Source organism: Diorhabda carinulata, chromosome 8 (assembly GCF_026250575.1).
Source record: "Diorhabda carinulata isolate Delta chromosome 8, icDioCari1.1, whole genome shotgun sequence".
Taxonomy (NCBI): Eukaryota; Metazoa; Arthropoda; class Insecta; order Coleoptera; family Chrysomelidae; genus Diorhabda; species Diorhabda carinulata.
In genome coordinates, this window is record NC_079467.1 from 9949058 (window position 1) to 9974725 (window position 25668).

General features: G+C 30.4%; 1 protein-coding gene and 1 long non-coding RNA gene across 3 annotated transcripts in view; one reads left to right on the forward strand and one right to left on the reverse strand.

Moving 5' to 3' along the window:
• The window catches only part of LOC130897272 (protein prickle-like), a 629019-nt gene that overhangs the window by 227368 nt on the left and 375983 nt on the right, over positions 1 to 25668 (forward strand). The gene's annotated exons all lie outside the window — the stretch shown is intronic.
• On the reverse strand, positions 6579 to 8689 carry LOC130897276 (uncharacterized). Its single transcript, XR_009059681.1, has 3 exons — positions 8291 to 8689; positions 7597 to 7847; positions 6579 to 7533 (listed from the first exon to the last, which is right to left on the reverse strand). It is a non-coding gene; the product is annotated as an uncharacterized LOC130897276 (long non-coding RNA).

Consider the following 25668-nt stretch of genomic DNA (forward strand, 5'->3'; position numbering starts at 1 on the left):
TACATCAAATACCTACCTACATTCATGAAAACCGTGTCCAATCCAAATATACTTTCTCCTAGATAAATAGTCTTTGTTATTTGCGTGGTCTAAGATTGGTAGCTTTCTAATACTATTAATAGCTATTTCATTAAATTATATAATCTTATTATTATATCTATTATTACTTAAATATACAACGTGTTGATTGATTATTTAGATTGAGACACTTTAGCACAAAATAAACCCAAATCTCTTGAATTGAATAATCTTCCTTACCAAAGTACATATATACATACAAATATTCTAACATAATTCCAATACATTCCAATATTTTTTTCAAATTTGGCAAACCAAACACATTGAAAAGTGTTATTAGAGAGTTTTCTCTAATACCAGATGGGTGCTTCAGGAACAGACAATTTTTGTTTTTTATTCTTACTTTCCACAGAATGTGTGCAGTTCGTTATCGTTTTAAAGTTATTTACGTTCAAAGGTTGAATTTATTTAGACTTATTGAGCTTGTTTCACATGAGTACCTTTTATGATGATGTTGCTGAAAAAAACCTTTAATTATATCCTAACAAAGTACTAAATGCTTATCATCAATTACTGGATTAAAACCATGCTTCGTTTTTCAGATTATTAAAATAGATACCAGTGCAGAAATTACTACCTACAGATCTATATATATTGTTAAAAATGAATGCTAATAATTCTAATAGAGTTTCTTTATTAAGTTTCACTTATATCGCTCCATTTATTTATATTTTTAAATTTTAAACTCATTGAATTCAATATTCAAATTGACGATGATAGAAATATTCATTAATTGAAATATTGATTCTGGTTACTATAGGAATTTTCATTTATTTTTGATTGGTTAGACTGAATGACGATGAATTTTTATCGGTTAGTAAGTTTTAGTGAATGATGTTTAATATTGGTTAGTAAATTTATGGTTAACATTAAATTTCAATAGTCTTTTTTATAATAATCATTGTGATAATCATTAGATTTTGTCAAAATTTCAGTTTTTAACTGAAATTTCGACTAAAGACTCGATAAATCAAAGAAACTTTAGATAATATGATATTAACACCGAATTATGTATTGTTAGGATTGGATGTAATATCCCTATTTAGTAATGTAGGTACACTTAAATATATGCCTTACAGCTCTATAACATAAATGGAGCGATATAAGTAAAAATTGCAAACTTAATAAAGAAACTCTATTAGAATTATTAACATTCATTTTTAACAATATATATTTCCCTTATAATAATAAAACTTACCAACAAATTTTTGGAACACCAATGGGGTCTTAAATATTCCCTATATTAGCAGATTATGTAATGGATTATATCTTGGACTTTGTGATATCTGTAAAATTTTATTATTGTTATACATTTATACATATTTCTTATATTGTATTTGATCATAATTTCAGTCCCAGACGATGAAACATAAGGATTCGAAAGCTCGGAAAATATATTGGTGTTTCCTTGCCACGTTCCCAATAAAAAACTACTATATATATATATATATATATATATATATATATATATATATATATATATATATATATATATATATATGTATTAGTCTAAAAGCAAGTATTTCTGTAGTATTAACGCTTCTAAATGGAAAATGGCTGTATAGGTGAAAATACTAATACTAACTGTTATTAAACATTTATCCTACCCACATTTCAATCATGGATAGGTAGGTAGTAATTTCTGCACTGGTATCTATTTTAATAATCTGAAAAACGAAGCATGGTTTTAATCCAGTTATTCATGATAATCGTTTGTTACTTAACTGACGATCGTCAGCAACTGGTTCTATCACTGTATTTATTTTTAAATGTCTTGTAATGAGGTTCTCATTTGTTAGGATATAATTAAAGGTTTTTTTCAGCAACATGATGTACAAGGACTTTCCCAACTATTATCGACTTATCTCAATAAATATGATATTAGTATAAGTCATGAAGGACATAATACATTTTCCAAATATTTCACTAAATTAAAATCTAAAACACCAAAAAACAAGAGAAGTAATATTATATATAAAGTGCCTTGTACTAATTGTGACGCTGTCTATATAGGGCAGACATCTCAGTATTTAGAAAATACACTAAGAGGTCATGAATACGATAAAAAAAATAAAACTGCATTAACTGCAGGGTCAATATCATATTTTGATAAAGACTCAAAGAAAAGTCGAAACGTCAATTTAATCTAACTTTCAAAAATTATATATTATATATATATATATATATATATATATATATATATATATATATATATATATATATATACTATATTCACATGGCGATGTCAGAATAATTAGAAAAGTAAGAATGAATTGATTCATACGGATTTGTCGTTAGTGACATATTACTGGAATTAAATGCCCATGAGTGTGGAGGGAACCCTGCTTTGTAATTTTCTACCAAGAAATCGATCATTTTTGAATAAGTTATACTATTGGGCATTGCTGCCATGAAATTATCCACAAAGCATTGACTTACTCTTTCAATAGAAAGATAAGCCAAATATATGTTGCAGCCATTTGCCTAAAGCATCAGACTTTTCTTAATCAGAAACTAACCCTAATGTTGGTTCCCTAAACCAACTTTGGGTTAGGTGAAATCTGCATCCAAATACTGGTGATAATGGCCAAACAGTAATTATGGTTTTGAGAATAGCCAGTTCAAAGTCAATAATAACTCGATAAGCATATAAAGTAATATTGAATTTTTCGAACACTACACGAACATCATTTTTAAAAATAGTTATCGTCTTCAGAGACTGAAACTAAACTAAACAGTTTTACTCTATGTTTATATAGTAAACTAGATTGAACTTTTATAATACTCTGTTTATTTCTGCTGTATATTTTTTTGTTATCGATGTTAAAAAAAACATTTTTCGGAATCTCTTTGAAATTGGCCTAGTCTGTAGAAGACCTATCACTTCCGTAGAGAATATCAATAAAATTTTCTGAAGTTTTTATAAACAATGCCCTCTGAATTGATTTGCGTCTCCAAATTCTTGAAAAGTGGTAACTTTTCCAGGTACTTTGCACATTTTATAGAGATCCTTTTCTTCATGGTAGCACAGATCATTCAAATATTTTGAAACCAAATGTTGTTGGGCGCCATTGAGTATATTTTATTTTATTAGCTAATCCAAAATATGAGCTAATTTAGACTCTGAGACTCGTTATAGGAATTATTCCACCCAACTTTAGTGCTTAGAAACTGTGAATCAACAGATATATAATATGTAATAATACATTTACTAATGAATTCCATGGTATTTAGTACCAATATTGGAATTTTTAATAGGTTAGAAGTACAGTAGAAGCACGCACAACTCAGCATAAAAAGGGATGGAGTGGAAAATGTTTAAAATAAATGACCCCAACGCAAATTTGAAAAAAGTATCATGTGACATATTGATGGTGTAATTAGTGGTCTCCTAAGTTTAAACGTTGTAGGTAGCCGTGTTTCGGCGAGCATTCCGGTATACCATACCTATCTTAACCAAACAAAAATCTTTAAGAAAGTACATGATCCCGTATTGCAAGATCGAATAGGAAACAAATAGGAAGGTGCTGTTGTTCTCATATCATATGAAATATGATTTATTTAATGCCGAATTAAACATTGTTTGCACGATGCTTTTTTTTAGAGAATAAAGAATAGTAACAATGGATAAGTAATGGCATCCGAATAAATGTAGAGACCAAAATACAAAGTAAGAACCATTGAGGTTAACCACCAAAAAAATTCAGTATGATCCCTTCAGCAGAGAATTTCTCCTTTTTGTTCGTATAATTGCTTATGATTCATCAATATTTAATTGTAGAAAGTTATTACATATATTGCATGATAAGAGGGTTTAATTTTTTTTAAAGTCATTGTTAAAATTGATGAAATACTTACCCACTTTGAAAATTATTACAAATATACACGTTTTATAGATTTTCAGATAAGAAAACTATTATAATAATCAATTATGATGATCTATTAAAATAATCTATATACATAGATATCCACAGAATTCTTGATATACAATAACAAAGAAAAGTCAATGCCTTATTACGTTTTCGCCTCTTCCCGGAGGGAATGAAATGAAAAATTCGAGAATTCATCTTAAAATTTACATAGCTAAATGAATTTTCTTTGTTGGGTTGGCTGAAAATGCTGGAAGTTTCATCTTTCCAATTTCCATAGCAAAGTCAATTCGAACTGAGTCTACCAACTTACATAATGCATCAGACTTTGACAATCGCATACAAAACAAGATAACAGAACCGGATCGAAAAACGTATACATAGTTATTATTGTATGCAATGCTTAAAACGCTAATTTATTATAATACATATTTCGTTCACGAGCTGCACAGAAAACTTCGATTTCGTAGATTTTTTCGTTCAGATATTTTTTAATATACTCAATAATTTCAACTGTAATTACACATTAGGAGATCAAAGTGGAAATAATTGAACTTTTAAGAAAATAAATAAGTATGTTTCGTTTAGCTATAGCCTTTCTACATTTCATTTGAAAATGAAAAATATTAAGAAATCAAACCAAAGTGAAAGTATAACAAAGACATAGACATATTTTGCTGTTTTCCTATTCAACATATTTTCGTGCTATTTGAGTTATTTTATTTTCGATGTACAAGAGAAGGCAAAAGGAAAAATGAGAAGTTATTGTATGGAATAAATACGTTCAACATATATTTCCCAAAACAACGTCTCCTGATATAATAACATACTTTCTTGATACTCCACATATGAGGCGGACTCACTCGCCAGACTGGGATCGGCGAACTCACTAATAGGTCCTGAACTCATCCTTGGTGTAGCTAAAAACGTTGCTATCGAGTTTCTCAGCGGTCTGCTTGCAAAGCAGGCTCGGCAAAGATGAGTAGTGACACCTGACATGACAGAAACCAAGGCACACATAGATGGATTGATGTGCGTATCTAAGACACCTTCTCCACACCATGGGCGTTATGAACGATCCGGAGTGCCGCTGGTATATGGAGGAGGATAAAACTACAGACTCCGCCATCTGTGAGTGGCCACCACTCACACAAGCGCGGTTTAAACACTTTGGCAAGCCTCACAACAGCTAATTAGCTTAAGCCAAAGCACCTGATCTATTTGCTATTTGCTCAATTGCACCATTGCAGCCCACAATGCTACCATGAACTATGATATTCCACATATAATTCACATAAGAGCAAGGGAGATATGATCAAGGCCAAAAAGAGCTAGTACATCTTCCAGAGTAAAATCAAATAAGTAAAATCATGATGTGAAAGTCGTTAAATCCACATGATTGTTACAATAATTAGAATATGAGATTTTATATGTGAATTATTTTAAAAATTACAAAATAAATCTATTTTAGAATAAGATCCTGTTTACTTTACTAATTGTAACTAACAGCGCTCAGAGATTATTGGCTGTTTACGAATAGTAAGTCACGACGAAATATTTTGGAACGCACTATATACATTGAACAACTAATTTCTCAATTCAAGTGAAGTAATGCAAGAAACCGTCATCAGACAGTAAGATTTGGAAGGAAACACAATGTCACATATGGGGTTATTTTTGTTTTGGTGTCTATATCTAACACTTAGTTTTTCCTTTTACGAACTATGAAGATTGTTAATTCCTAAGAAAAACATCATGAAATACCATGGTGTGTCCAACAATTTCTTCTCCTGTCATAATTATGAATATACAACAATTTAAGCTTCAAAAAGTGGTTAATGATTTTCTTATATGCTCCAAACTATCTTCCATATATAAAACTTCTTAGTCTTAGACGAAGATGTGGTCTAACTATAGCATTCACTGTTAATTTGAACATCAGGAGTATTGTTAAGAATAACCCTTGAAGAGTTCTAATAAATACCCATATAGAATTTAACTGTGGGCCCAGTATAGGCCCAAACTTGTGCCAAGTATGTACAACTCTGGCCCTGGCTTGGAAGCCATTCTTGGCCCAGACTCTGGAATGATAACAATGTCCCTCGCTTGGTTTGCAAGCCTGGGCCAGGCTTGGTTTCTTAGATAGAAGAAAGGCTAGTTTGCAAGTCTGGGCCAGGCTTTGTGAAACTCAGGAATGATAACAATGTTCCTCGCATGGTTTGCAACCCTTAGACCATGCCTGGTTGTCCAGAGAGACCCAAGACTGGTTTGCAAGCCCGGGCCAGGCTTAGTTAATTAGATAGGTCCAAGACTAGTTTGCAAGTCTGGTCCAGGCTTGGCGAAACTCAGGGATGATAATAATGTTCCTCGCTTGGTTTGCAGCCCTGGATGCCCAGGTAAACCCACGATTGGACTGGTCCAAGGTTGCTGCTTGTAAAAATAGATTAATAATATATTGTTAATAAAATAAAACAAAAATATTCGTTAAATAATTAAACATATAAATAAATAATACTATTTCTTTGTTATTCTATTTTTATTGTCTTTTTGAAATATTATAAATAAAAAATTATTACATTTAATGTTTAGGTAGCTGATATGAATAAAATATTAAAACAAAAATTTTATACATATATATATATATATATATATATATATATATATATGTATGTGTGTGTGTGTGTGTGTGTTTACTTTGGTAACGATGCACAGTTTTTCTTTCGACTCCAAATATTTCTCCAATTAAGAAAATACTTTTAATAATTTAGCAATGATTATTAATTTTTTGCTATGAAAACTTAGATTTTTCAAAGAATTCAGAAGTTATTGGTTTACTTCGTGTTTTGAAAATCGACTTATATTTGAACGTTTTAAGGTTCTATAAATCTATTATGACTATTATTAGATCGTTCCATACAAATTTCTTTTGTATATGTCCGTTGACACTTCAGGAGGTCCTTTTTCTGTCATTGGTCAATAAGAACTATTAGATTATAATCAAAATGATAAAATGTGAAAAATTTGTACGGTCAAAAAAGTGACCTCAGCGTCACGTCGTCGCATTTATTTTCACCAAAAAAATTTTTTCTAGGCAGTTAATGATAAAATTTGTTTATGGGATCACTAATAAGGTCGGAAATAGCTTAAGCCAAAAATTCTAGAAAACTAATAAAACTACAAAATTTAGATCTATTTTTTACGTTTACTTAGATTTATTAAGGCAATGATTGCTACGAAACCTATTAATTTAACAAATTTCCAAGTTACTTTTCGATTTTTAGAAAACTCAATTAATAATAGCGAAACGAAAAATTATTCGAACAATGATTTTTTACCTTCCATTATTTCAAATAATTGGGTATCCTTGAAACTTTTTTATCCACAGCCTCGGATTTATTTTCCTACAAGCACAATATTTGAGTTGAACCTCCTTGGTAATCATGCTTTTTATTACAAGTGTAATGTCCTCTTCATAATTTGGCGATCCTTCCGTGAAAAATCGAAGATCTATTTAAAAATTTATTAAATGCCAAACTTGGCATTATATGACGACAATTTTTTTAGAAAATTGTGGCAAATATATAAGCTAAAATGTAAAATGGATAAAGTTTTTTTGCTTTGAAAAAAAATAATAAATTGAGATACATACCATAGCATTCCGATTTTCTTCTTTATTTTTAAAATCTTCATCAAATTGTTCAAATTCTTCTACGTTCTTAAAAGGATATCTTGAAGGTACGCTAAGATCAATAGATGAATTTACTTGATGTTCCGAAAATTTTGGTTGCAGTTCAGCCATACTTGTGTTGAGATCATGAAGAATGCTTCTCTTGGCATTATTTATTTCATACTTAATGAAAAATTTCAAATCGTCAGTGATAGCTTTGTATGCCGTAGAATCTAAAAATTTTAAGATAGAATGTTTTAATAATTACAGAATTATTTATTTTATTGGAATATAATAGATAATTAAATTTACACTCATGCATAGTATTTTGTTGAACTACTCTAGTTAAACTTATTAAATAGAATTTTCTCGCGGTGATGTTGTTAATACTAGTCCACTGGCACCATCTTTTTGATCTTCATCAGGATCAGAAACCAGACTATTATTTACCTCATTATTTGCCCCCACAGGCTTTCTGTTACTGATAAATTTGTTTATTGATTCAGAGGTTGCTAAAGTTTTAGCAACATTTTTTGAACTTAGAATAACGGATTCGTACACATCTCAAAGATCTGTTCAGTCTCCTCATTCCTTGTTCATAATCTTCTAAGAATATAAAAATATTTATACTTGAATAAAATTAAAATTACTCAAAAATTTAATTGACATTACTTACTAGCTTTGGCAATAATTTTTATGGAAAATGATTCCCAAGAAACACCTGGATTATGTTGATTCTGAAACCATTTATCAACTTTGCTAAATATTTAGTAGGAGGATGAAAACAAATTGTTTCATCGTCACTTATCAAAGATATTGGCACTAGCTCTACTGATTTTATATTATTTATTTGTTCGTCAAACTCAACAACCGCAAACAACACGAGTTCAGATATACGTAATTAAATATATTACTTGAACTGAGAAAGACTGCACAAGTAACCAAACGAAATAGAAAACCAGAAGAAATATTCACAATCATAGATGTGCTTTGTGTAGCGACGAGTAAAAAAGTCACATGGACTATGCAAAAACTATACAACATAATATGTTTTTTCAAAGTCAGTGCCGTACAATACGATACACAATAAAATTCAGAACTGAAATATTATTTTATTATAAAATATGTAATTTAAAAATTAAGTCTAATAAAATTCTTAAATCTAATGAAATATGTGTACAATGTGCACATTTGAAGTATTCTAGTTCTAGCTACAAATAGTGGTAAGACTCAAAGAAAGTTAATAATCATGTAACAACAATAGAAATAATAATAAACAATAATAAAAATACATACTGAAAACTAACATTTTTTGTTGCTTATAAGCACATAGAAATTGTCCTGAAAAAAGTAAAACAAGAAATGTCAATTTGGAACATAACGTTCCAATAAATATTTGCTCTAGAGTCCGTTCCTGCTTTAAAAATATATAATGAAAAAAAGGGCAGGCAAAGCATAATATATAATCTATAAAACGCTCTTTATTTATACGATATCTGCTTTCGTCGTTTCAACTTTTTGCAACAGAAACTTTCTATAGAAAATCTCTACCGCACGTTTTCTGGGAATTGATCCACAAAATGCTCTAATAATGGACGTGATAAGAATCAAAAATTGGAATCGTTTAAGAGGGATTGACGCAAGTTATTGTCTCCATTCTCTTTTCTGTATCTTCCCTGTTGTTCGTGATATATATTTCAAGACTATATGGGATATTAAATTTTGTATTCGATTCGTGATTTATTCCCCTTATACGAAACTAAATAATTATTTCTATTTTGTAGGCCATTAAAAGTTATAGCTTTTATAAAAAATATCATTGCATATAAGAAGCGTCTTCTTTTGTTATATGTAATTAATGTCGTTCTTTTTTGATATGTGCTCATAATAATAGGAGCTTTCTATCATAAAGTTTGACATTTTCAATGGTGAACGAGATGTGATTCTAGTACTATTTCAGTTACATATACTTGAAACATAATTAATCAAAAAATGGTAATGAATCGCCAACATTTTGTGCGATGATTTTCTATGACTTTCGACGTGGATTAAATCAACAGCAGTGTGCCGATAATCTCGCTTTGACTTTTGGAAAAAAAGCCGCCCACTATAGCTATAAAGATACGTATAGTAGCAGGTATTATTGAAACATCGTCTAGCATCATGAGAAGATTTGGAGATTATGAATATTTTATACCACGTTTTATCTAAATTATTTCATATAATTCAAGTACTACCTTAGCTTTCCAGAAGGATGTATACTCAATAGTCACCGTTAAATCGTACCTTTGGTGGTAGCAGACTTTTTTTGCTGTTTGTTGAGACATGACTTGGTGTCATTGACACCAACAATATTAGGCTGTAAATTGGAAATTATTTTACCTGAGACCCATCTTTTAAGATTTTCATAAGTCATTGATGCGTGATAATTTCCCGATATGCAGGTAGATTCTTATCGAGAATATGCGTCCAGAATGAACCGACAAGTATTTACCTCTCATTAGATAACTCTTTGTCCTTGTGCTTCACGCGTCATATATTGTACCACCGCAGGATCTTTCATTTTGCCTTCCTGAAGTCACGCTCGGATGTGTGAAAGTCTTTCGATAGTTTTTTGGAGACATTTATTCATTCCCAGTGGTAATCTTGTGAGTTAATCTCTTTAAGAATTTTTTAGTGGCATTGAATCTCTTCTTAAATAAAGTGCACAAACTTGAGAGTAAGTATTGTCCAAAGTAGTTTCTAATCACCAGAAAAATTGGGATCACTATATATTCCTTTTTGCAACGGTTATCGATCTGCTATCAATGAGTCCACCGGTGAAACATCAGCGAAAATCAGTGAACGGGAAATGAGGCTTTCTTGTAACCTAAAATTTGTCTGTTGGTTTGGAGAAGATCTAATGGGAAAAGATTATGTGATCCAATTGAGAACGGACGATGGACACGAATTACTTCCATCAAATCTTCAAGTTGAAACCAATGATACGACACGGAAGCCACAGAAGGCGGTTTTAAAGAAGGAGGCAAAGCTTCGTTACACAACTTGACGCAGAAAAGGGATTTTCTTCAAAATTACAAAAACCCTCGAAAGTTGCGTACTTAATCAAGAGAAGAATTAAGGATCTATCGCATAAGCAAAATCTTCAATGGAAAACCGAAAGGGGTCCACCAAAATTCCGTTTGAAGGAGATCCTGACATAGAGGAAAGAGTGACCCATATTCTAGAATAGCCTCCATATTCTTGAATAGCCTGACCCTGCCTTCGAAGAATTTATTGATGCGTACGGGGGTACCAAGAAAGTTGGATATAGAGTGGCTATAGACAACGACACGATTTGTTCTTTCTTCCAGGAGATCATTCACTGGCATACAACATCCCCGCCAGTACTAAGAACACGCGAGCCTTGACAACCGACTTCTGAACGAAGTCAAGCAATTAAAAAAACTTTAATATCAGATTCTAGACCATGAAACTCAAGACTCAAAGACAATTCAAGGTACCTCTACTTAATAGCCAAAAGCAAATTTCGAGATCGATCCACCTATTGCAATGTGTGAGAAGCGCTTCAAAACCTTCGTGGCCACCTTGTTAAGTTATGCGCCGGTTATTTGTTGTTATTTTGGCGGCTATTTCTTTGTATTTTTTTGACCTATTCACATTATGTTTTTATAGAGACAATTTCTAAGAAGCCTTTCTTGTTTGTTTTCGGCAAATTAGTGATTTCCAAGAAATCAAGGAATTCAGAATGTGCTAATATTGTATATAATGAATCTGTAGTAGCAGAGGAGTTAGTAAATAATTTGAGTCATAGTGAACTCATCGGGATAGTGAAGTTAACCAAACGGTATATTCGAATAAATTAGATGTTGAGTATTAGTGATTAGTTAATCATATGTAAATAGTTTAATGTTTAAATAAGTGAATAGTTAGTTTATAAATAAATCACGTAAGTTAGGTACTTCGTGTGTATGAATTTATCCTATAGAATTATGATTAGAATCTGTTTAAATAAATAAAAACAATATTACAAGTATTTTATTAGTAGGTAAACATATAAAAGGTGTTGATAATTCATTTGTATATTTTTTATGGTCCCGGTCATTTGTGGATCACATTTATTATGAAGATTATGTTAAGAAGAATTGCATAGATTTAGCTTCATACCGACGAACCACTCATAAGGGTGTGGTAAATTAATCTCACCAGAACCAGAAACTATCTCTTAGCATAAATAAAATATATACTAACTTACAATAGAAAAAATTATTTATGAAAAGTACACAATTTGTAAGCAATACAATGATTATGTCCATTAAAAAAAGAATATTTAAAATTCATATATTTATTTTTGCGGAAGACTATATCTGAATATTGCTTACAGTTAAAGATAAAAAAACAAATAAAATACGTTTGAAACGGAAAATAAAAATAAATTAGTCGTACAGCACAATGGTCTCAATATTAATATTCTTATAACGTTCTACAATCTCAAGAACAAATTAATTATATTTAACTTCCCACAAAAAAACGAACAAGTAAAATGTACGGAGATACAAAACATATGGAAACAATTTACAAATAATGAACATATTTTGTTCTTATAAGTTCTGATTTAAGTAGTAGCAATTAAGTCAGCTAAGGATTGAAGTTATTAATAGCGTAAGAACACGGACGCCATCTTAATCTCAAGAACCTGTCAGATATATCTACCAGTTTTATTATATAGAATGCAACTGCGAATATCAAGAAGATTTACTCCTACGCTTATTGGTGATCGAGACTCGACATCTAGATAAGTAAAAAACTGGAACTTTGGAATATTAACAAGTCACTCTTTCAAAATGAAGATTTCAATCTATTACCTGTAAATAGTAGCTCTACATAATATCTCAAATATAAACTCAAGTATTCGAGACTAATTAGGATTATTCTGGGTGATATAATAAGAATAGTCTTTTTAAATTAAAGAAATCGCTAGGGAACAGTATTTTTGGTTTTCGATCTAAGTACGCTTTTTGCTTACAGCTATAAGGAAATTCAGTTAATAATCACGAGCAAGACTATTTTATGTGCGGTTCTAAATACTACTATTATAAAGGACAAACTAAAATAAATTGTAATTTAAACCCCAAATCACGAATTTTTTGCATGGCAACATGAGATTTGTGTGCAGGGGCGTTGTCCTGTAAAAACACATTTGGATAGCTTTCCGCGTCTTTTCTCTTTAATTTTTCCCGTAGAGTGGTTAGTAATGTCGAATAGTAATCTCCAGCAATCCCAAAAAACTGAAGTAAGAAATTTTTCAGCAGATTTTTGGACACGAAACTTCTTGGAAAAGCAGAGTGGCGCCATTCCATCGATTCTTACTTTGTTTCTGGATTGTAGAAATGTGCCCAAGTCTCGTCCATAGTAACAATTCGGTTTAAGAAGTCTACATCGTTTTCAAATCGAACACCGATCAAACGCAATGCTTCTATCTTTGCATGCTTTTGGTCAGCATTCAAACATTTGAGGATCCATTTTACAGCAATTTTTCTCGTGTCTAAATTGACGTGCACTATATGATGAACGCGTTCGTATGAAATATTCAGTGCTTCAGATTTCCGTTTTAGCCTAATTCGACGGTCTGATAAAATCATGTCATGAACTGCATCGATATTTCCGGGGACTGTCACAGAAACTGGCCTTCCCGATCGGTCATTAACTTCAATGGAAAATTTACCTCTTTTGAAGCTTGCAGTCCAATTTTTCACGGTCGCATACGAAGGACATTGATCACCAAGGGTATTAAGCATATCTTCGTAAATTTGCTTACCTCTTAACCCTTTTGAATACAGGTACTTGATTATGGCCCGATGCTCCTATTTTTCGATTTTCACAATTTCGGTGGACATCTATTTTCTTTTAATTTATTGCGTAACTCTGGTTTACTATTTTGGCGTCAAAATTTACACTGACACTTCCAAAAAGTTATTGTTCGTTGCTAAGGTAACGCAAAATTTTGTTTATGTATGGAACTGGTCTAGGCTAACTAGATATCAATTCATCCTCGTACTTACTATCAGCATAGAGAGAATATCACGTTCTAGTAACACTGCAACAAAATGTGCTGAAGTTATTGCTGTCCAGTCTTCTCGTAGTGCGCCGAATATAACCATATTAGTACGAAATAACTTTAAAGAAATCAAAATATTGCTGACAATGAGGCGAATTGTTGTCAATGAAACGAAATTATTTGATGTGTTTTCAACCAATCGTCATCTCAGCATATTCACTGTAATCTTATACTTATATTCCAGTGAAAGAAGGTCATATACTAAGTGACTCAATCATTATAATGGACAGTAAGTTGAAAATCTAAACATGTAACGAATTTCTAATCTTCAAAATAATACTCAAACCCATAACCAACTAATAAAATATAAAATAGATAGTTGAACGTTGAACTAAAATAATTTGCATTATAATGCAGGTCCTAAACCAAATTTTATTTATCCGCATATCTCTGTAACCAGCCTGTGACAGAAGAGATTAACAACTATGTAATATGTTGTCAGAATTTAATAGCATACAAATGATATTGTTAAGAACATAACAGAAGCTATACGCATTAAAAGAAGAAAGAATGAATAAATTAAAAACTTATACAAGTCTTTATTTCAAAAAACTAATAATAAAATAAATATAAGTGTTAGTTTCATTTTTTTTTAGTAAATTCAAAACAATGCTTGTTTTTGAAAGTTTTTCACTTTAAATTTATTCGCGTTATTTTCAGCAAAGCTTTCATTCCTTACCCATATTGTAGGAATGCAATGAAAATTGGTCGAAGACACCTACTTAAAAATTGACGTGCAACATTCAATTAAATTAAAATTATGAAACATATTTTTGTTATAGAATTGGATAAAATAATTTGTCAATAGAACAGAGCGTCTCTGTTTAGAAGGTTAAGAACATTTAAGTGGCACATTTATTCTTTGGACAAATTAAGGAGAACGTGTTCAACACCGAGAGATGTTTTGTAAAAAAATTATGAAGTATCCTATAAATAAGATAAATGCACCTTTGAGAATGTCTGTAAATTAAACAATAATTACTATTTCTAGCAATTTTTTGAGTTGATTCAGTTACATCATATTATCATACTCATTCAACTGTTTGTTCTTATTTTTATTAGTTGATGTTGAATGGTGACTTGGAACAAATATATGAGGTTTTATTTGAAGAAATCGTCTATATTGTCCCCCTATAATTATTCCTTGTTATGCAATAATTCTAAGAAAATTCAATTAATTTTCAAAATAATACTTTTTTATTTATTTCTTTATCTATTTTCAACAAAGTTACATTATTCTATGGTTAAACACGCAGTACTTATAAAATCTCAAAATATTAAATAAATTTGGTAACTTATATATAATTTTTCTTTCCATTTTCAGGTATGGTATTCGCAAAATTTGATGCCCATGATTGGTTACTATTGTAAGTTACTGATTATTTTTTATTGAAATTTGGAATAATTAATCATAATATATTTATTTGAAATATCAAACATAATGAAATTACAATAATAGGCAAAGACAGCATTGAAAATTTTGCAAGACACTAATAGGTTAAAATCTGAACTTCACAACAGAACTACAATGAGTAATGATATTATCTTTTAAAACGTGAAAATTTTTATATGTATACATTGTGAAAATTAAAACAGATAATAAATAATAAGATAATAAACGATAGCGAGGTGCAGGAAGAGATGTTATAGATTTCATTTTAATTGGAAAATGATTGTGCATATTTTTGCATTGTAAAGTATTGAGCCCTCAACTAATTCTGAACGTGGAGTAGGTACATAAAGGTCGTGATACGTGTTCCTCTGTGGATAGCTGTACAATGATTCTAAAATTGTAGAAGCGCGCTAACCAATTAGGTAAACAGATTCAAATAGGAATAAGGAGGAAAAGTCAATATTTTAAAGAAGTCTCGGCAGTTAGCCCTGCTGATTAGTCTAAGTAAACATATAGCAACAAGAGGAGGGCATATCGGAGATGTGTCTCAATGAGGGTATAATAAACTGTTATAGAGGTGGATAAAATTAGTTCCTTGGGAACTAATCTTAGCGCAAAACAGGTAGAACTTGATTTTTTAGATAAAGGAACGATATGTAAATTGCATTTCAAAAAATTGACTACAAAATGAGCCCTAACAATTATAATTGTTGAGACCTTTCAAACGAAATTATCAAAAACTCATAATCCCTATTAAATATTATTGATTTTACCTGTCATTGAAGATAGGGACCACATTCTCATGTTGAGGATTTTCAATTGAAATATGATATACTTATTCACTAAGTGGCTTAGATTGGAAGACTATTAATTTCTATAATATTCATGGATAGCTACATGTGACTAGACACGTCTTTCGAATAAAGGCATAAAAGCCAATTAGACAGTGTATTTAATTGATATTTTTTGCTCCGTCATTTTTTATGGAATTTGGTGCTAGAAGTACCTAACTGCATGATTTGCATTTGAAATGTGTGGTCCATTTAGGGATACGACCATACTCATTAGTCCTGTTTGGTTAACATGATTGTGAGCATTCAGTGTTTTTCTGCTAGCGTTATTTTCCTTTTTATTTATAAGTAACAAATCCCAATATATTTCCGAGCCACACGGCTCACGACAGATAATATTAGAAGATGGAAATTTTGTGTTATTCTACCTTCTATTCATACTCTACAACAAAAGAGTGAAAGTGAATCTCAATCGTTCACTAAACAGTACGCCAAAAATGATTATGGATTACAAAACATCCCATATAGGATTCTATTGACATCTATGCTCCAGTTACTTAGTGAAAACAGTATCGAGAAGATGGCTGATAGTAACTTTTGATTATTTATATTTTTAATTTCAGAATTACTAGATTCTCTAAAAAATCTGGATTAAGATTGGATGAAAGGTCATATATAAAAAACCTTCCCATTGATGTGAGATCTTTTCTAAGCTTTCATTATTAAATAAAATATGTTAAAGACAATGCTACATCTACAGTGCCCTATGAAAAGCGGTTAGAGGTTCGTGCAATCATATGAAAAGTGAAATTCCACACCAAGGAAAAGTGGTCATCCGTTGCGGTGAGTAGGCAGATTGAGACTACGGAATTGGATCACTTCTTATCAATGAACGAATAACCACCCTATCCCCATACTTCTCCTAATAATAGCTGCAAAGGGGGAGCCGAAATCTCGAGAATTTTTAAAATTCCAATAATTTTATCTAATTTATATTCCCAATTTTTTTAGATAGAACGATTTTCTTTCATCGGATTCACCTGAAAAATGAAGACAATTTCACTTTCAATTATTCGTAATATCTCTATACATATTGCATTATTTTCATTGCCTCTATTCTTATGCATCGGTGATTTTCTCAATTATTTTTATCCATATTCTAATATTAATAAGTAACATTGATTCTTTACTTTCTTTCCTTTCACTTTATCGCCATCTGTTGCTCCTCCATACCTATACTTTCTCCTATGTATTCTTCATCTGTTGTTAGTTGCTACATACATCTTTCATTATACCCTTTTTTATTTCTTAATTATTGGAAGTATTCATTCCATCTTTGAATCACATGTTTTTGTTTCTATAACTAATTTTTCGACTTTATTTTTTCTTATTTGACTAATTTTTACTCCAGACTACTTCGCATTCAGATATATATATATATATATATATATATATATATATATATATATATATATATATATATATATATATATATATATATATATATATATATATTTCTTCAATACATATTGATGTATCTAGATTCTTTGCTTAATTTTTTTTCACTGTAACTTAACTCTTAAGTCGCACCTAGGTCGTAAGTGTAATATTCCTATTATCCTATTGTTGTTCTAAGACAATATAATTACAAAAAATGAAAGAATTATATAAGATATGGTCCATGGAATCACTGATGCAAATGCATAGAACATATTATATCTCGGATCTCGGTTATTAATAGTAATGTTTTCAAATGTCAAGGTGATTTGGTCTTTGTGTGTACTCACTCTTTGTTATTTCACATATCAAACACTCCGTCAAATCATATTCAATAACCCAGTTTCACATTCTAAAATTATTTACAATGGTACATGAAAATACAATTTTCCATAAAAATCTTTACCAGTACACCTGTACAATGTAAGAGTAGAGATCTGTTGCGACCAAAGCATTCGAATACTAATACATGATTTTCAGGTTTTCCATATAAATCACTCTCTATTTTATGTATCGAAAAGTACTACCAATATACTTCTTTTTTTATAAAGCATTGTATATACCTAGAATTATCATCAATCTCTCCAATTGTCAAATGATTATGTATTGGTAGATAAATAATCATTGTTTTGCACAGAAAAATTAAAATATGTCAAGAACCAATAATTTTAGGTTTAGGAAATGCTTGATAAAAAAAGGGTATGTTGGTATTACTTTTCGATACTCATATAAAATATAGAGGTTAGTGTTTAATTCACCCTCTATCAAATTCAATGAATATAAACGAAATAAATAATTTTCCAGAATTTTTACTAATTACCGCAACAGATCTCAATTCTTAAATTATTGTTACATTGAGCAGTTTTAGTATTCCTAGAACACATCACAACCCTATATTATTGTAATGGTGAAGTCAATTTGATTTCAAATATACAATAAAATATAGTGTGTTTTTATAAAAAAATGTAACTTTGATATGGCACAGCATTCTGGAACACCCTGTAAGATTGTAAATAATTTTAAAATGTGCAGAGTAATGATGGCTATAATCCCTCAAATTTTCAAATTGATATCTCAAAAGATAAAAGAGGTACTGAACTTTCTCACAGTAATCAATCACCCTGTATGTATTGAGAAATTCAGAAAGGGAAATATAAACATTGAAATTCAAACAATAAAGAGTAAGTATCTTGTTCTCTGAGAATTAAGTGCATAAGTTTCGAGTGAATTTATTCACGTAATAGAGTGAGTGTGAGTTCGCATTTGAACAAAATACTTTCAGTTTGTAATATGATCTGATCACGTTCTTCAATCCTTATATAGCCCAAAAGATTATTTCAAATAATCTATATGGCTATTCGACATATTTCCAGAATATTCTTGTAATGTTGGAATTATGGTTGAAAATCAATACGTCAGATTATTAAATTCATCATCTTTATGCTTGTACAAGAATTTAATGATTTGATATTACATAGTCTATTCAAATCTCGAATTCGTTTCGATCATAAATTGAAATAATTTCCGAAGCAAATCACTAGAAATGCCTGGATGTTGTTGGAGTTCGGTTAATACTCATTTTTCAATTAACTTGTTTTTAACTATTGTGAAACAAAAATTTCTTATTCGGTACAAATCTGGTATAACATTTAATATTCATATGTTCACTATCTTATCCACCTCGATTAACTATTAAATTAAACAAAGCCTCTTTCTAGATCTATTTTCCGAGGGACTTCAGATAATTCTATTCGGCGATTTTCCTAAATATCTAAAACATACCCAACCCCTCAGAATCCTCCTTAAGCCAGGATTGTTGGGGTGCCAACTAATGAAGTTAAATTATTTGCAAAGCCGTCTTATTTACATATTCAATTCACTTCGCTGTAGCTACAATGAGATAGATAGTAATTAAAAGCGACGACAAAGATATATTAATAGAATAATTAATATGTGAAGAGAAAATACGTGCAAATATTTGTTCTTTATAATAATTAATAAATAACGTTTTCATTAATTTTTGAATGAAACTAGTTATCAATGAATTCTTACGCACCTTATGATTGTTTAGACTTCAACAGCAGTGTGATTCTCAAAGTGGATAATAATAACAGAAATACGTGAAATTATGTGACAGTTATAAGATAAATGAAATATTATTTCAAAATTGGATCGGACAATTTCATAATATTTTATACAAGAAAACGCGGCGAGATTACTAAGTGAAATTGAGTTATCATAACTGGACATTTGGTAAATCTTCTAAAATTTTTGTCATATTAATTCGCGAACGGAACGATACTGATATTGATTCGGTACTATATTCAATTATCATTAGAAAAATGAACCTACTACCCTAATTGAAAAATTTTAATTAGAAATTTCATAGCTTAGTTCATTCACATAATAACTCACATAGAGGTCGTACATGCGAAGGAGTTTTGTGATGGAATTGGTAATGAATAACTTGAAGTGGATGTATCCGATAGTAACCGTACAGTACAGTAATACAAAAAGCAATATTGAGTTGAGATTGGTGATACACATAGGTATCACTGAACTATTAAGCAATTATTGATAAAACAGTGACACAGTGTCTTTCTTCTTCTAAAATAATTCCTATAACATTTGTTGTCATTCAAATTATAGTGTCATGCCAGATCTGAAGAATACAGTCGCTGAGCGATGACTCTCGTTTCATGTCAAAAAGTCAAATCCATTTCTTAGTAGACGAATTAGTTCGCGTAGCCGTTTAGTCGATTCATAACAGATGTTGAGAGCTTCTGCTATCTCTTGAATGTGGAAACGACGATTTTCTAACACCATTTCGTCAATTTTTTTGATGTTATCGTCGATAACACAGGGTGATGAGCGATTCGCATGAGGAAAGTTTTTGACGACCTTTACTGAACTCTATATGTCACTTAAATACTTGCATACACGATGAAATAGATTCCCAAAAACACTTCTGCAATCTTTTCAACGATTTCTTAATTTCATTCGAAACCAAAAGTTCAAAGAAAACGATTGACAAAAAAAACACTAATTGAGACACGGCACTCGAAATTCATCGAGAATCAAAAGAGGTTGGTACCAATTTAGGAAAAAAATGTTGCCGATGCGATTAATGCGCGCGGTTCAAATGAACCAATCCGTGGAAAATTTGATAAGACGATGTATGTTATCCATGTACGATACATGTCCGTTTACGTTATATTATAAATAAATTTTTGTTTTATTTCCAATATTATTAAAAAACGATAACAGGTGGTTGAAATGGAAATAATCTTTTTTTCCTATATTTGAGTCAATTATTTAATGGTAGAACTGAAAAAAAGATGAAAACCCCTATTACTTCTTCATTTTACAATACTAGCCTTCTATTTAAAAAAAAATGTTTTAAATCTATATACTTGAATTCTACAAGCTACTCGCAGTGCCTATCTATGAGATAAACTTTTATTGTTATTTATGATGACTATTAACCTTAGCCGGATATTCCTTACGACTGGTCATATTACGTCTTCACCAGCTACATTCTGTATATAATGTGCCATTGAATAGAATAATATTCCAGTTTTATTATGTTATCGAACTATTAAGTGACATGATGAAATAATAACAATATAGTAATAATATAATTACTCTTAAAGTTACGTGAACAATATAAGAATCAAATTAAAATATGGATAAATATAAGAAATAAAATAGACATCAAAACACAATCCAACAAAATGTAAATAAATCACCGATTTTAAGTATTTCCCCGAATTTTTTCTGCCGTCTCTATGTTCAAAATTGAAAAGAAAGGGCAGTGTCTCATAAATTTCAAAGAAATAAGTGTGATGACGACAGCGAATTCGACGTAAATACAATAACTCAGAAATTCTTCAATCAAAAGGAAGTTGAATAACCGCAAATTCCAAAATATATGTTGGCCTGTGCAACAACGAGAACTTGAGTATAATTTTGAGGTCTTGGAACTTCTAATAAACACCGACCTATGAAAGACTCTTTCGTAAGGCGAAAAAAAAAAGAATATTAATTTGAAATAATCTGTAGTCTATTTCAGATAGGTATAGAGTAATAAAATGGGAAATTGCGTCCAGTTCGGCTCTATTTCGGTGTCGGCCATAGGTGTAGGTCTTGAAACAGAATTGTTTGTAATATTAAAATTTCAATTGCGTAAGAGAATTAGAAAAAGTATGTTTTCTGGCCTGAAGTGTCAATATCGAAATATTGTTTAGAGATTACTTAGGTAGTAGATTATACAGTTACATTTTGCGTTTAACAGGTACCGTTTAACCTTCTATTAGTTGCTCTGCCTAATTCCAACCCTATTTCAGATTCGGCTCTCCTTTTTACGAGTATCCTACCGGCACGCCTTTGGCACACTATTTTTAGTGTTTGTGAATGGATAACAATAGGCTAAACCCATAAATTGACTCCAGCCCGGGTGGTACTACCTGCACTTGATAAAAAGAAAAAGAATTTTACAGTGAAATCAATGCCAAACTATGAAAGTGGCTTAAATATTCGTTGGCCCACTCTATGGTCCCTTTGCATACCTAATTAGGTTTTATTACTCTACACCTTTCTGAAATAAACTATAGTCATGCCCTGTGACATTATGATAAACCACTGGTCCAGTAAGTTTCGTAGGACTTGTTGGTATTTGCTAAACACGCTAGACATACTGACCCAAAATAAAAAAAGATACATCAACAACAACACATGTAATGATTGTTATTAAATAATTTAACAGGTTAGCATGTGAGGTGAAAGTTAGCTTTTTCTGTTTTTGAGTTAGGCCGATATAGTTTTTTTTTCGGAGTTAATATTTAACGACGAAGATTTTATTTGGATATATTATGTTTGATCGAAATTCATACACCTAAATGTGTTTATAAACGAAAGTTTCATGAGTAATATTTGTGTATACATGCTCTGTTGGAAAATTGGAGATTTAATTTTGATTAAGGGCAGTAGTATACATATATTTATATATTTTTGTAAATCTATTGAATAAATAATTCATATAAAGTGTTGAAAGAATCAAATGTAGAATGTACACAATCGGGTAGTCTTGGATAATCTCTCTCTCTCTCTCTTTTTTTTTCAAATAATAAGGCTTGAATATAGGAAATTCTGATTACTAGACAATTAATAACTATCTGTGCTGATATAAAAGTGCGTGTTCTTATTGGGAATGTGGCAATGAAACACCATAGTAGACTAACTTCATTGTATACTCCGAGGTTTCGAATACAAATGTATTCATCGTCGGGGACTGAAATTATGGTCGAATACAAAATAAAAAAATGTATATATGTATAAATGCATAAAAGTAATAAAATTCACTTACAATGATAAATTAAGATTTGCAGAGTTTTTAAATTTTGTTAATTCTTGTAAAAACATTCATGGGTTTCAAAATTCAATAATCAAAATGAAGTTTGATATAAAAAATAGAAATATTGATTCTGGTTACTATAGAAATCGTTTTTAATTTTTATTGGTTAGATTGTAAATGACGTTGAATTTTTATAGGTTAGATAAGACTAGGTTGTAGTGGATGAAGTTGAATATTGATGAATGACATTTTGAAACCCATAATTTTAATGTTTTTACAAGAATTCACAAAATTTAAAACCTCCGCAAATTTTAATTAATTATTGTGAGTGAATTTTATTATTGGTATACATTTATACATAGTTTTTATATTGTACGTGACCATGTGTTATATTTCCACATTCATTTCCATTCCCAGTAAGAAGATGCTCATAATCTCGTTGGCAAAGACAACAGTTGCATAGATGAAAAATTATTTAAATTATTGACAGCATTGTTTGAGAAACAAGTGAGTAATCAATCGATTTTCATTAATTACTTTGATTTCATGAAGATATTTCTAGTTCATGATGTTAATGACCAACCATAGCGAGAAAAACTTCTTCCAAGATTGATATTCTTTATATGCTTTTCAACCTCGAAAAATAAGGAATTGTATTACCGACATAATATTTGAAACAAATGAACATTTTCATCAAAGGTTAAAAAATTGATGAGGTAACAAGATAAATGGAATATGAATGTCAAGTTCCACTTGATAATGTGGGAATGTTGTGTTAATTTAAGAAGAAAAATAGTTTCGTAAATTCCTTTAAAAGGATTATCAAATGATCCATTTTCGCTGTAATAAAAAATCGCACTTCTGAAAAGACACGTTTACTTTGGCTTCAATTGTTCGTTCAACGTAGTTAGAAATAATGTTCAACAGTAATGGGCACATCCATTTGATATATATACACACCTCAGATTGAAAAATTCATTCATTCAAATTTGTTAATATCTCAGATGTATGGATGAAATTATTAAATCTGCTTTCTTTCAATTTGAGAAGGAATGAGAAAAAAGGCATTTTACTGGAAATATCATATGTTCACCCTCTCATGAAAAAGTGTAGCAACCCCTTGCTAGAATGAACTGTTGTCACATATCCACTCCCAAGTTATGCTGTAGTAAAAACCGACCGGATTTCGGCAATAAATTCCAATAGGCCGTTACGACGCAGGTGTCATCTGTGTATTTCTGATTAAAGTAGGCGTTAGGGAGCAGCATTAGAAATCTGTTGAAAATACGCATGTGGAGGGTTGTTGATCGGTTTGTATTTATGCCTCGATAGTACAGTTGCATATGAGATTACCAATAAGACCACAATTTTATTAGTAGTTGTAGTATTTTTAATTTGAAATCCCTTTATTGATTTTTATTGAATTAGGAATTAGAATACATAGATAAAATATATTAATATACAAAGAGGTAGAATATGAGGAAAATATGCAGAAAGGGTAAAGACATACGAATATCTTGGAAGAATGTTAACAAAAGACGGAAAAATAGATGCAAAGCTGGGATGAATAAATTGATTCGAGCTGAATAGAAAATATCGGGAGACAATGTTATAGATGTTAATGTGAAAATGAAAATATAAACGCGATAATATTTCCAACCATAACATATACAACAGAAAATTAAATAATTAGGAAGGAAGATAAGACAAAAATAAACGCAATAGAAGTTCTAAGAAGAATAACGTTAGAAATTAGGTAGAACAGGGTAAAGGAAAAATATATTAGGAACGTAACAAAACAACAACCAGACCAAGGAAAAAAAAACAAGTGAAACTCTGTGAATTCAAATAAATTTCAAATACATTTTATAGTTTAAGGATAATCCTAGTTATAATATCTTGTAGATTTTACAGAGTAAGTAGATTATTATTACTAATTAACAATTAGTAGCAGGTAACGAGTAGTTTGTCTAAGCAGTGTTTATTTGGTTCTCTACAGTATTATGCTATTCTGTTGATTTAATTATACGGGTTATATTTTTCTTGGGTACAGTGTTTGACAGTCGTAAAATGTCGCTAATTTTCATTGGTCCACTAGCAATAATTTTACTTGTTAATGTGCTTATTTAAAAAAACGTAACCTCCTCAGAAAAGCAAATATTGTACAAAACCTTCTGGTTTTCAATTAGGAAATTCGTTGTTATACAAAATTCAATTATCTTGTCGAAATGCCTGTTAAATAATTTGGATTTTACACGGGGGCATTTAGTCTAGTTTTAATATTGCTTTTCTGAACTTTACAAGTGAAAATAGTTTAAAAATTCACGATTACGTAAGTAATATGACTTGAGTTTCATTCATTGTAATCCTTTAAAATAATGTTACAAAGTGGTTTTAACCCCTAAAACTTGTTGACAATTTTCAACATTTTTCTCACTAACTGCTTGAAAAAGTACCTCATTTTTGAAAAGATTATTAAACAACTTTTAAATAAGATATTCGCCAATACGTACCTGCATTGAAGATTCTAGAGGTTGTGTAGGTTGATGTAATTTTGTTTTTCAATACCAACCCACAAACTATCTCCGTTAAAGATAATTGTGACATAGCTTTGCATATTTTTTAATTAACTATAGAGACCAAAATATAGTGGGTACATTTGCAATTATACTTTTTGCATTGAATATAAGATTTTACATGATCAACTGCAAATATGAAATGAAAATAAGACATTAACCATCTGAAAAATCCTTGATTTTCAAATTAATATTTCTTTAATTTCTTATTTCTTAGAACTTTTGAAATGTTTTTAGGTTTCAAAATTAGTTTTTTTTTTAATAATTTTAAAAAGATTGATAAAAAAAATTGACGTTTCGACTAATTTTAAGTCTTTATCAAAATA